Genomic DNA, 13,452 nt, shown 5'->3' on the forward strand with positions numbered 1-13,452 from the left:
CTGATTTGGAGAAAAAAATAGAACAAAAATTACATTAAAGTAAGGTTTAAATCTTGAAAAAAAATGCAGTGTAATAAGAAAAGCGAGATTTTTAAAAGCTGGACATACTTGAATTTCCAATTCTTTTCTTACCTGATGAGCAGCTTTAAGAAAGCCCCTGAATCTTCACTTTCCAACCTTTGCACATTTGGGATATTGAATTATTTCTTTGCTAAGAGAATTTCTAATATTTTGGTCTGACATACAGCTAACATTGATAGCTTCTTCTTGTTAAACTGAGAGTTAGAACATGTATGAAATTTATGAAGGATAGAAGACCTGATTATTTCTTGAAAAAAGCATTGGATTTTGAGCTAAGATCTGAAGGGTGAGTAAGAATTAAATAGGGGAAGGGAGAGATTTTGAGGGATGGCGTGCATAGAACTGGAGGTAAGATGGAGCATGGTGTACTTAAGATCCAAAAGAATGTTTATGAGACCAGGTTGAGGAAATGAGGGAGGGGTGGGGGATGGTTTGAGAAGACAGAGAGCATAATGCACAAGACCATGTAAAGGATTTAGCTCTCTGTTTTAAGAGCACTGGATGATATTGAAGGATTTTAATCACATAAGTTCTATGATCAGTTTAGTTTTGTTTTGCCTTGTTTTGTTTTAATCCCTCTGGTTGCAATGTGAGATTAGATTAGAAAAATACAAGTCATTAGTTAAGATGAGTGTCATTTGATAGCTTTGCCAGGGTTGTGGTATCCAGAAACAGATGGTTAAAATCACAAGTAGTTACAAAATAAAAGCAATGACCATTGGTAATTAAGTATATCTTTCAGGGAGGATGGAAAAGAAAGCATTCTGATGTGATGCTTTCTAAAGGCTGACTTAGGGAATGTTATCATTAAAATGATGACCCTGAGATCCATGTCAGGTAATATGCACATTGTCATAGATGGCTGGATAGTTTTTTGTTTTTTTTTTTTTTTTGATGTTTGGATTCTTTAATGGACAAATAAATAAGTAGAACCATTTAACAACTGTGCTTTGTGGGAGAGTATGGGTATTTTTAGAAGAGGAAGGAAAGGAAGAAGAGTGTTATTCATCTTTTCTGAGTTCCTGTGACATATCAGGCATTGTACAGGGTACTTTTACATAAATTGGAAGTGTTTGTTAGTACATATTCTGGACAATTCTTTTTTAAACTCTTTCAATAATCTCCAGCAAGGTTTCTCAGCTATGACACTGGAATTTTGAGCTAGGGTATTATTTGTGGTGGTGGTGGTGGGTTATTTTGTGTATTGTGGGATATTTATTAGAATCCCTGACTTCTGTCCTATGAGGTAGAGCTACTGGCCGGCCTCTCCCACTTCCTCTCCACTTCAGTTGTGACAGCCAAAATTGTCTCTAGAACTATGAGCTACAGAATAGCATTAGATATTTGAATGGAGGTGAAAAGTTCATAGCATTTTATGTATCTATTAAATATATTCTAAAAATGCCCTTTTATTCTCTCTATTTTTATGTCTGAAAAATTGAAAGACATAATGACAGGCTTTTATGTTAAACTCAATCTTTTCACTCCCAAAGAAATCATACCTTGTATTAAAGTATCCTAAGAGTTTTAATTGTTAGAGATGTTATCATTCATGAGTTCCTGTGCATATCATTTTTCCATTATCCCAGTGACTGGGTTTTCTCAGTACAAATGTAGATCGTTTCACCACTTGAAAATTTGAGTGTTCCTCTGTTTAACTAAGTGTTTCTTCCAAAAAAGTCTTGTAACTCACTACCTTATATCCATTCATATTCTCCTGGAATGTGGTATTTACAGTACTAGTCTGTCAGATTTGTTAATTGAGCCCTGCTATTCAAAAAAAAAAACACTATAGATTAAATGGGAAAAAAATCACATTATGTTTAAGACTTGTTAGAAATTAGCTACTGATAATGAAAAACTAGTATCTATTAACTAGCAGAAGAATTTCTGAGTCAAGTTTATTTCATTAATAGTCAATTCAACAAAAATGCTTTTCTCTGTTGATTAGTAGGATTGCTCTTATCACAGATAAATTTGGTTAACTGAATCTTCCATTGAATCATCCTAGGAATGTAGCGTACTTTTATTATTTTAGAGCCAAGATCTCTGATACACTTCTCACTTATTGCTAACAATGAAGAATTTCTATATTTAATTCATAAGGATAGATACAAATATGTTTGCCAATATGCCTCAATATTAAAATCTCATTGTGAAAATACCAAAATCTTAATCATAATAGTGTCATCATTTATGCAAATATTTCATTTACTTGGAATTTTCTGATGTGTCCTGAAATTATCATAGGATCCACATGTGTAAAGTACTTCTTCCTTTAAGATGACATGATCTGAAAAGAATGTTCTTGTGGACTTTTTCCTTGTAGAATATGCAGTTTAATATTTGTAATGGGAAAGGAAGCTACCAGGGCAGAAGGAGGTATCAGTTGTCCTGCTTTCCCTCTGAATGACCACATTCTTAAGACACTAGCACTGAAAGCACTTTAAGATTCAACTTGCCTTTGCCAGACAGGGTTATATTTAAACTGAGGTGGCCAAATGGAAACAAATCCCATTTTAAAGACCTCTAGAGACATCACAGTTGGCAACCACTTCGTGGTTCACTGACCTTTACTGTTAACTGCTTCTTTTTTACACTTTGCCTAGGATGTTCTTGCTATTATTTAGGCCCATTATCTTTTCTTCTGGCCTAAGTGTTTGTCAAAATTGGCTGCTTTCTCTGTTTATTAAACCCAATCTGGAGACTTCTGAAGGATCTATGGAGCTAACTTCTTTTCTTCAGAACCGAAAAGTCTTTCCTCCAACTCCTATATAATTTATTTTCAAACATTTATCATCTTTCGGACTCATGCCTCCTGAATATGACAAGAAGATGGCAGAAATATGAGGCATATTCTCTGCCTCCCTAACCTCCTTGCTTCTCTTTCCCACTCCCCACCCTTCCTTGTATTTTTTTCCTAGCTGGTCTATCCAAAGATTATTGTCTGAAAGTATATACTCTTAGATTATAGAATATCTCAAAATAAGGAGGCTTTTGATGCTACATTCAAAAAAAGGAAGAGAACCTTAGAGCATCTTTTTATTCTGTGTGTGTGTGTGTGTGTGTGTGTGTGAGAGAGAGAGAGAGAGAGAGAGAGAGAGAGAGAAAGAGAGAGAGAGAGAGACCGACCAGTGGGAGAAGGATGCTAAATTCTCCCCAATTTTTTAAACAGTTTTTTAAAAAGCTATTATTTAATTATATAATAATATTTATATATCTTCCAATACTTTACACAGTTATTGTTTTTCCTTTTTAGACTCAAAAGGTACCATAGAATTTTACAATGTCATACCTTATATGCATGATGTGAATTTATGCATAACACATATTTCAGGCTTTGCTTTACTCCCTCTTCCTTCCTCACCAAAAAAGAGGAATGTAGGTGAAAACAGTATATTTTTATTTAAATTCAGCCTCATGGCAAATTTTCTAATCCTTCACCCCTTCTAAATTCTCTTCTAAACTAAGAAAATTTAGAGCTATCACTGTAGATACTGCACAATGTTGCTAGATTAAGAAAAAAAACAGTAAATTTTACTCTTTTTAAGAATGTATATTCATGGCTGGGGTTGTAGCTCCGTGGTAGAGTGCTTTCCTGACACATGTGAGGCACTGGGTTTATGGTTTGATCCTCAGCACCACATAAAAATAAATCAATAAAATAAAGTTTTCTGTTCATCTACAACTAAAAAAAAATTTAAAAATATATATTCGCTTTTTAAAGGTATTTTATCTGCCTATTTATGTATTCCCTTTACAAAGTATTTTTGCCAAAACATAATTTTTTCTCATATTCTAAAAGTGATAACTATTTTATTCAATTTTTAATGATTACAAGTGAAGGAAGGGTGAAAATTGGTTTACCCTTAAAAGATTACATTACTTTTCATTGCAAAAGGGCAAACTTTTCAAGCAGCTTTAAGTCTGCTTTATCACTTCTTAGCTTCCCACGCTTTTAAAGACTTCAGCTAACTATTCTCAAAGGTGTTTTTATATCATAAGGAATTATTTAAAAACATATTTCATATGTGTATGTAGTAAATATTAGGTTAAACAGCTCTTAAAAGTTTAAGTGTAAAATCAAATCTATTCGGTGTCCTATTGCATGTGTCTCTACTAACTGATAAGTCAGTAGGAGAATTTGTACAGAGACATGATTTAGTCCAGAGACCTGGAAGCCATTCTTGGCTTAACCATCTGTGAACTTGAGAAAGTTATTTAACAATTTAGGTTTTCTGTCTTCTCATGCAGAAAGAATGAGGGTTAGACTCTTTAAGTTCTAAGGTCTCTTCCAGTGCCAGCATTTTATAGTTTTATTGTTTTATTAGAGGTAGAGACAGACAAGCTTTTCCTCTTTGCTAGAGTGAAGGGGACAGGTTAGATGTGCTCTGAACCTTAAAAGTGGAAAGGAAAGTGGAGGGGGGAGCTAGCCTAAGGGTGGGAGTTGAGGTCCCCCATGAACCCAGAACTTCAGAGTTAGGATTACAGATAAGCAGATTCCTAGCCACTCTCCCTTTTCCTGTGTCTTTCTGATGTAATCAACTGGACAATAATGGGCACTGACCGTTTTATAGAAGTGTTCCTGTTCTCTGTATGAAAAGAGAATCCTTTTACCTGACCCTAGGAGAAATGTAGATAAAGGGGAAATAGGTGTAAAAAAAATTAAGTAAGTTTATATAATGCGGTCTTTAGAACAGAAGTGAGGGATGAAAATTTCCTTCCGGTGAGTAAAGGGATTTTATGTGGAGGATTTATTGGCTTTTATTTGTTTACAGAAACTGGCACAGATGCAAAGGGATGTTAGTCTGTGAGCAGACAGGTTTTCATTGGGACAGGAAACATCATTTCCTGATAATCTTGGTTGTTAAAAGCTTAAATGATCATTCAAAATAGAGTTTTCTCAACAATCTCTGATGTTTAAGAAGCTTCTGTGTTAGAGGATGTGCTTACCTAACTTTTAAGATCCTTAACAGACTGAAAGTTGTCATTGATATGATATGCAAATGTAATAGTCTGAATTTCTTTTATTGGATTTTAATTAATAAAATTATTCTAATGCTGTGACCCAATTGTAGTTAAAAACTCTACACAAGGAAAGGGATATTTTAAGTTTTAAAGTTGCTGCTTTCCAGTTATTATCTTGTTTTTTCCTATATCATATATTTTTTAAATATTTAATGAATTTTAAATTACAAAAATAGGTAAAAAAATTAGAATTATTTTTCTAGTCTTCTGACTTAACTACATTAGTTTAATGGGATCAAACTTATTTTCACCAATTAAGCCAAAAATAATTTCACAATTTTTGTTGATTCAAAGAAAAATTTTATTTTGACAGTTCATTAGGTACTCTTGTATTAAATGTTTCTTCCTGTCATTTAACAGATACTATTGTTAAAGTATTATGAAATGTAAGAATGCCTACCTCGTCTATGGTTTTGAGTCTAGTTATGAAAGCTAGTGATACAATAAATGTTAAGCCTGAGTAATAAGATTTTTTAAAACATTTTTTCTAATTGAATGAGTGAAAATTATGCTAAATTTTTACTTTAGAATAAAAAAATAAAGAGAAATTATTTCACTCATTTTTATTATTGGAATGTGTGATTTAAAATGTGTTTTTGATTTACCTTAACATTTTGCATGTATTTTCCATATCTGCCATTTTATGGCATAGTGCATATATAGCAAATATATAACACAGAACCTTGCCTCTGTTTTATAAGTCTACTATTTTATAGCATCAGCCCTTCATTTTTTTATTTAAACTACAGGAATATTTAGTAAGTCTAATTAATTTTGAGTTACTAGCAGATATAGGATCTATTTATTTGAAGTAAATGTAGTGTGGGTTTTGACTCTACTAATATGGAAAAGTACTGCATTTAACAGTAATTCTATGTATTTTTAAAATAAAAGAATTGTTTTGCATTAGTTTGAACATATATAATTTGAGCTTTCTATATTAAAATGCCCAACGTTTCAGCACTAAAATTAAGTAAGGTGATTTTGACTTATATCTAGGGTTATAAAAGTTTTTTCTGATCTTGTAATTTACTCACATTTTTTCTATAGATCTTCTCATCTATAATATGCAAAAATTTAAGTGAAACATTTTAAAATATCTTTCCTGGTTGACTTAAAATCATGGACCAATAGCATCTTGTCCATGTTAGAAATGCAGAATCTCAGGCCACTGCCCTGACCCATGTAACCATAATCTGTATTTTAACCAGATTGTCTGATGATTTGTATGTTTATTCACATGTGAAAGCATGATCTGAGTGGAATATTATTGGTAGCATGAATCTTTTAAAAACTAGTCTGTTGATGGAGTTATGGGTTTTAACATTCCTTATCTTTAAAAGATGATCAATTTTGATCTCTGTATAGCCTTAGTGGCTTAGATTTATAGTGTTTTTAAATCCATTACACATATAGTTATCTAACCTTTCTTCTGGTAGCAAAATGTAGAGTCATTGAAAAATGTTTTATAATTTCATGGTTACCATCAATCGTAGCTCTGCCATTTAATCATAGTAAAGATTTGAAGATTTGTTTCTATTTTTCTAAAATTATTCATAATTACACTTGAAATGCTAACAAATTTCCATCCATAGTGTGCTTATTATATCCAAATATTAACATGGTTTTTTTTATTTTACATTAATAGAAGGATCATTGTTAAGTCAAATCTTATACTTTTTCTGTTTCATTTTATGTTTCCTTAATTTTATTTATTCCATGTTTTCTTTTTTTTTTTTTGTTTTGTTTTAGTTGGGTCTGGTAAGTTGACATTTTATTCGCCATCTTCTAATCACCGTGTCACTGTGACTGGAACTTCTCTTCCCCTTTCCATCCTTACCCTTCCATGTCCTTCAACCAATCAGCCTCCATGTTTCACTTGTCATTGGCCACAAAGACAGACTGCACAGAATAAAGTCTGCAGGAAGTATGGGTAACTGGCAAAGAGTAAAGGTAATGGGGTTGCTAACTTTATGTGTCTTTATTAAATCATGTATGGTCTGCATCCTTTAATTTCTTCTGTTCTTAAATAAGTGATAAGTGCTAGGATTGATTGGTTAAGTACTATTTCAATTTACATCTTACAAGATTAAACAAACAAACAAAATATATGTCTAGAGAATAATTTGGTTTTTCCCCCTTCAGAATATTTATTAATTCATGCATGTCTAGGTTTTCATAGCTATAAGTCAGTAATAGTATTAAAGTTCTGTTGGTGAATAGCCTTTGCACTACAAGCTTTCTTGTATTCATTTTCATTTCTGTGTCAGATTCATTTCATTTTATATGAAATAACTACATGGTTTATCCACAGTTTATCAAATTTATTTTAATAAACATTTGTCCCTCTATAAAGAAAGCATCCTCATGTTTCTAAGCACTTACCTTAGGAGAAGGCTTTTTTATTCTGTAAGCTTCTAGAACACCATTTTTAGAGAATTTTACATGAATATGGTATGCTAAAGGGTATCTCACCCTAAAAGGTTCTCTCTCACTGTTCTATAAGCTAAAAATTGACACAAATATTACTGAAATGACATTCCGTATTAATGCAGATAGGATGGACTGCTCAATAATTGTGATGCTGTCAATGGCTATTTGGGAAAAAAATTGCTTTCTTTATGATACCATATATACAAAATTATAGTTGGATTAAAAATTAAAAATAATAAGGGCATTAAAGTATGGGTGCAATTGGAGTTGAATATTTATGTAATGTATTATATTCTATACATATGTAATGGTATATTACACAATACCATTATCATATCATTTTATTGATACAATAACAAAAATATTGCCTAAACAGATTAGAAGGAGTATTAACAAAATGAAAAAAGACATTTATAACTGATATGAAAAGTTTTATCTTACCAACAGTTCTTAGAAATCAGAAATAAAATATAAATAAACATATGAACATAATATCCAAAACAAATAGAGCAGAACCCTCTGAACTGGGGCCAGAGAATCAGTAGCAATAAGTATATGAGCCACCTCTGAATCGGGAAGTGCTTGAGGAGGTACCTGTGTCCTGTTCTCAGAGGCAGAAAGGTAATGTGAAGACACATACTTAAACTCACAAAGGTAAAAATATTAATTAAGAGGAAAGTCTATTCTGAGGTTGGCAATGATGTTAATGTTCAGTGTTGATAAAATTTGGGAGAAAAGGCAATTTGTGTGCTATTAGTGAAAATCTCAGTTGATTAAAAGTATTCCTGAGCACAACTGAGCTATTTTTTAATGTGCTCTAGACCTTTGCATATTTTCAGACTTTGTAATTTTGCCTCTAGGAAATAATCTTGAATATCTTTAGGAGAAGGGTGTTAATCTTACACCATCTTTAAAAGTGAAAACGAGAAGAGTCTAAGAGTGGTTAAATAATTTAAGATAATTTGTAAATTGGTTATTGTAGAGTCATTAAAATGATATTATAGGAGAATATTTTAAAGCCAGTTTGCATGGTAGAATTCTAAGTGGCTTTTCTGTTTTTCCTCTTTGTCCAACTTTTCAAATTTTCAACACTGAATATATATGACATTGTCAGTATGATTATGCATATTTGATTATAGAAAGTTTCAATATTTTATCCTTCAGGGGCTGGGGATGTGGCTCAAGTGGTAGCGCGCTCGCCTAGCGTGTGTGCGGCCCGGGTTCGATCCTCAGCACCACATACAAACAAAGATGTTGTGTCCGCCGAGAACTAAGAAAAAATAAATAAATGTTAAAATTCTCTCTCTCTCTCTCTCTCTCTCTCTCTCTCTCTCTCTCTCTGTCCCTCTCTCTCTCACTGTCTCTTTAAAAAAATATATTTTATCCTTCAGAAAACTCCAATATATCCTCATAAAATTCAAGTAGATGCATTTGATTAATGGCCTCAGTCTAGATTGGTAAACACAATAGATTGATAAATAGAAGCAAATTTAGTCCATGATTTTTTTTTTTCTTAGAGATATGGCTACATCTGACATCTAATGTGAAAGTAGAGGATTTTTGTATTTTTTTGTTGTTGTTTTTTGGAGACAGGGTTTTGCTACATTGCCCAGGCTGGCCTTGAACTCCTGGTCTCAAGGTATTTCTCCTTCCTCAGCCTGCTAAGTAGCTGGAACACCCTATGTGTCACTGAGGCTGGATGAAGAGGATTTTTAAAAGCTTTATTTCTGAGACATGTCTTGTGGCTGATGTCACTGTTGATGTTGGCTTGAGAATATGCCTACAAAATACAGTAAATTCATTTCCAGGCAAATATCCTGTGTAGAAGGATTGCTTCAGGATAAATGTAGTTAGCATGAGGGTTTGTGTGCCTTGTTCCCCACCAAGTCTTTGAGGTTTTGAAGAGAGCTGGCATTTTATAAAAGAAACACAGATTCTGGCACACATTCTTAGACATGCTCCTGAGATTTCGGAAAGAGACCACCCGAAGATTTTGCTTGACTAAATGGTTTGAACATTTATATTTTCCTACTCAAATTCCCTTCATATTGGAAAGTCATATTCTCCCACTCATCTGATTAATCACTTGGTTTTCTTTCATTGTAAGACACCAAACTCTAGACTAGGTTTTGTTTATTATCCATTCAGTCCTTTCAATTTCTTGGTCTGATTTCTGTGTCAATTATTCCAACCCTTAAGTAAGGAATAAAATGCTCCTGTATGGATTTGTACTGGAGGAAAATCCCGAAAGGATGATGTACATGCCTATTATTATACCTGGGTAATGATAGTGTTTGTTAAATTCATGAGTAAACCACTCAATTACAATCACAGTTTAAAAAATTTATAAGCTAGAACTTCACCATTACCAAACTGAACTTAAACTGTATCTTCTAACTTTGTATTTTCTTCCCTATAAGTTAGAGGACATTTGAAAGCATTTGACGTGATTTTTCAGGTCTCCTATAATTTTCTAGTCAAATGGTATAATTTCTACTAAACCTCAATTTTCTTTAAAAAAAAAAAAAGAAAGAAAGCATAGAAGAAAGCACACTAATCTAGAAGTTAGGAGATCTAATTACTTTCTTCAGTTTTGCCATAATACAATCTCAGAAAAGTCATTTTACATTTCATTTTTAAGGGATTTTATATTTTAAATATATTTATAAATAATGTACATATTAAATAGACTTTAGTGTTTTTTAATGATTTATGTATTTAAGTACCCAGAGTAAAGGGCATGTCAACTATTTTTTGTAAATGCATAAGTCAGACAGCAGAATACATCAGACACTAGAAAGGCAATATGTCAATCAATGGAAGTGTATTATATAATACATACTATACATATATTATACATTTGCTGCAGTTGACTAGAAAATATTAAACAAGAGAAATAATCTTAATGAATACTGACTTTTAGTAACAAAGAAGTAAGCAGAATGGTAACATTTGCAGTCTAATCTGAATACAATTTTTGATTCATATTTACTTTGGGGAGTTACCTTAAGTGATGACTGACATAAGTAACTGAAAATACTTTTAAAGAAAATACTTTTAAAGAAAACTTTAGAAATAATGAAAAATCCTTAAAAAGTGTATTAGAATAATCCTGTCCTATATAAACTGCTAAATGTCTGGCTTGAAACATTTGTTCACTTGAATTTGAACTGAGACAAGAGAGAAGAATAATTAGGTGTTTCAGACAGCCAGCCGATAAGAAATGGATAGGAAAGTGTAAACAGTAGGTAAAAGGATTTAAATTCAGTACATATTTTTCCATCCTCAAAACTCATCCTCAAAACAAGATTTTTTTTTTCTTTTTTGGGGCCAGGATTGCTTAGTCAGCACACCTAATGTTTCCAAGTGCCATTGCGCCCAATGTAATTGACACAATTTTCTGACACTCTACTTACCGCTGGATGAAGTGGCCATTTAAGCCTGTATAAATCAAACAGTTTGGACAAAGCTGGCAGTATTTATAATGTCAGGATGAGCAGATGTTTCAAATTTGCCCTCATTTCCATATATATTCTGTTTGAGCATGCCCTTGCCTATGTAAATGGAAGGAAGAATTTGACTGCACTATTGCTTTAAATTCATTTCTATTCAAGCAACTGGACTGAAGATTTGAAATATTATAATTTGCCTGGTAGCATTTCAGGAGCTTTTGAGTTAAATTGAAGTAATTTCAGGACCTGCCTGCATCAGAAGGTCCTTGTGTATATGATTAAAGTTCATTCACCTTTAAGCACTCTGAATGAGAAAAGATAATATTTATTCATACATATTTCAGGTACTCTTTGAATGTGAAGGGTCAAAATGTAGCTCAAGAATTATCTTAAATTTAGAAGGTTAATCTTAGGAGGTCAAGTCATTTAAAAAAAAAAAACTTTTCATAATACATCTCTATTTCATTCTATAAATATGCACTTAACAGTTTAACTTAAAATTAAGGGTGAAAATTGGTCAATTATTAGTAGTATACATAATGTGTTGTATAAAAATAAAGGCAGCACTTGGGTTATCAGGAAGCTGCCTCAAAGTTGGGATCTTAACTGCATGCTTCTGAGTCAATGTAATTTTTTCATCTCCTTTAGAACCTCCACATTTTGTTGTGAAACCTCGTGACCAGGTTGTTGCCTTAGGACGAACTGTGACTTTTCAGTGTGAAGCAACAGGAAACCCTCAACCAGCTATTTTTTGGAGGAGAGAAGGGAGTCAGGTACAACCTTTTACTAGTTTTGTTTTTGTTTGTTTTGTTTGTTTGTTTGTTTTTAATCAGTAGAAATGGGGGCCTGTTCTATGAGAAGAAAAACCAATGTGTGATGTAGCTATCTAGCTGTTCCATTAAGAGAATCCAGAAACTGGTTCCTCTCAGAATGAGAGGAGGCAAGCTATTTTCCTTGCTTAATTCTCAAAGCAGTATTTTCCTGCTTCCATTTGGTACAGAGGGTGGTATGTAGAAGTCACTGTTGTATCATGTAAGTGTTATTTTTATTTCTACTTTAGAAATATTAAAAAAAACTACTCTTTTTCCACATAATTGAATTAGCATTTCTGTTATTCAAATATCTAGAATTAAAAAATTAAGTTCCAAATTTTCAATTCTATGAATATTTTAACAAAATTATCACAGGTGAAAATAGGTTAAAAATCATAATTGATAACTTATATATATTGATATTAATTGATATTATTAATCATATTATTTGCAATTATATGTTATGTAATTACATATTACATACCATATTCAAGTTTTTGTAGATGTTCCACATCTGAGATGATGAGTTAATATTGATGTCACCTAAATTATAAGTTCATTATATTCTTTTAAACTGTCAAATCTGATCATTATTTGCCAGTAATCCTATTTTCTAAACATTTTATAATCCAGACTTTTCTATCCACACTAGAATATAGAGATCTACACTCTTTTAAATTGACTCTTGGGCTTCCATTTAATAAGAAGAAATATTAAAATAATTTAAATTATCTTTTTATCTCATTTCTTAATGACTTCCCTCTCACAGGAAAGCAAAACATTTCTCTTCACTTATTTTTGATGCTTGTAAAAAACTGATTCTTATTCATTTTTAATAGTTATTCCTGACCATTTTTGTTTTTGCTTGAATCAATCTTCGGTGTTTTGTTTCATTGTCTTGCTTCTAATGTACCCTTACAAATAACAAACAGGTAGTTTACTGATGGAACTCAATAATCTTTTATAGACAATATGTTCAAGTTCACTTCTGTTTTTACTTTGGTAGACAAATATTGATTTATGGTATGTAAACTATCATTTTTATACTACTATAATGCTGGATTCTAGGATACTCCAGTTGGCCTCCCAGGATTAAATTTGCTGATAGCAAGTTAAAGACAAAACAGAACAAAATATTTTAATGCAGTAGGAAAAATTGGAAGTAGATTATAGAAGAAAATCTGGATAGTAAAATGAGTGAACCCACTAGAAGTTTTTCTTAATAGTAAATATATAGATGATTCACTTAAGTTATTTAAACTCCAGATTAAATTTCCAAAAAAGTTTGGTTTCATGTGGTTTGGTTTAATGATACAAGTCATTTTTTGTTAAAATTTTTGTCATTACATATGTATCTGTGGATCACTAATTAATCCTTAATAAAAATGATGTATGCTAAAAAGCACCAAAACTCTTTAAAACAAGCAACTTTATTTGATTAGAAGAAAAGTTGATATTCTTTATTTTATGAACTTCAATTAGTATGGATCATTATTATGCATGAAATGTACACTCGAAGAAGCATGATCTTTTGATTCAGAACAATATAGAAATTTCAAAGAAATCCATTCTAGAAAGTTTTACCTTTTTTAAAATTTATTTTTTTTTATTTTGTACCAGGGATTGAACCAGGGGCACTCAATCAC

At 32.0% G+C, this 13,452-nt stretch overlaps 1 pseudogene; it reads left to right on the forward strand.

Moving 5' to 3' along the window:
• Positions 1-13,452, forward strand: part of LOC144250937 (roundabout homolog 1-like) — a 149,742-nt pseudogene that overhangs the window by 59,845 nt on the left and 76,445 nt on the right.

This window comes from Urocitellus parryii, chromosome Y (genome assembly GCF_045843805.1).
Source record: "Urocitellus parryii isolate mUroPar1 chromosome Y, mUroPar1.hap1, whole genome shotgun sequence".
Lineage (NCBI taxonomy): Eukaryota > Metazoa > Chordata > Mammalia > Rodentia > Sciuridae > Urocitellus > Urocitellus parryii.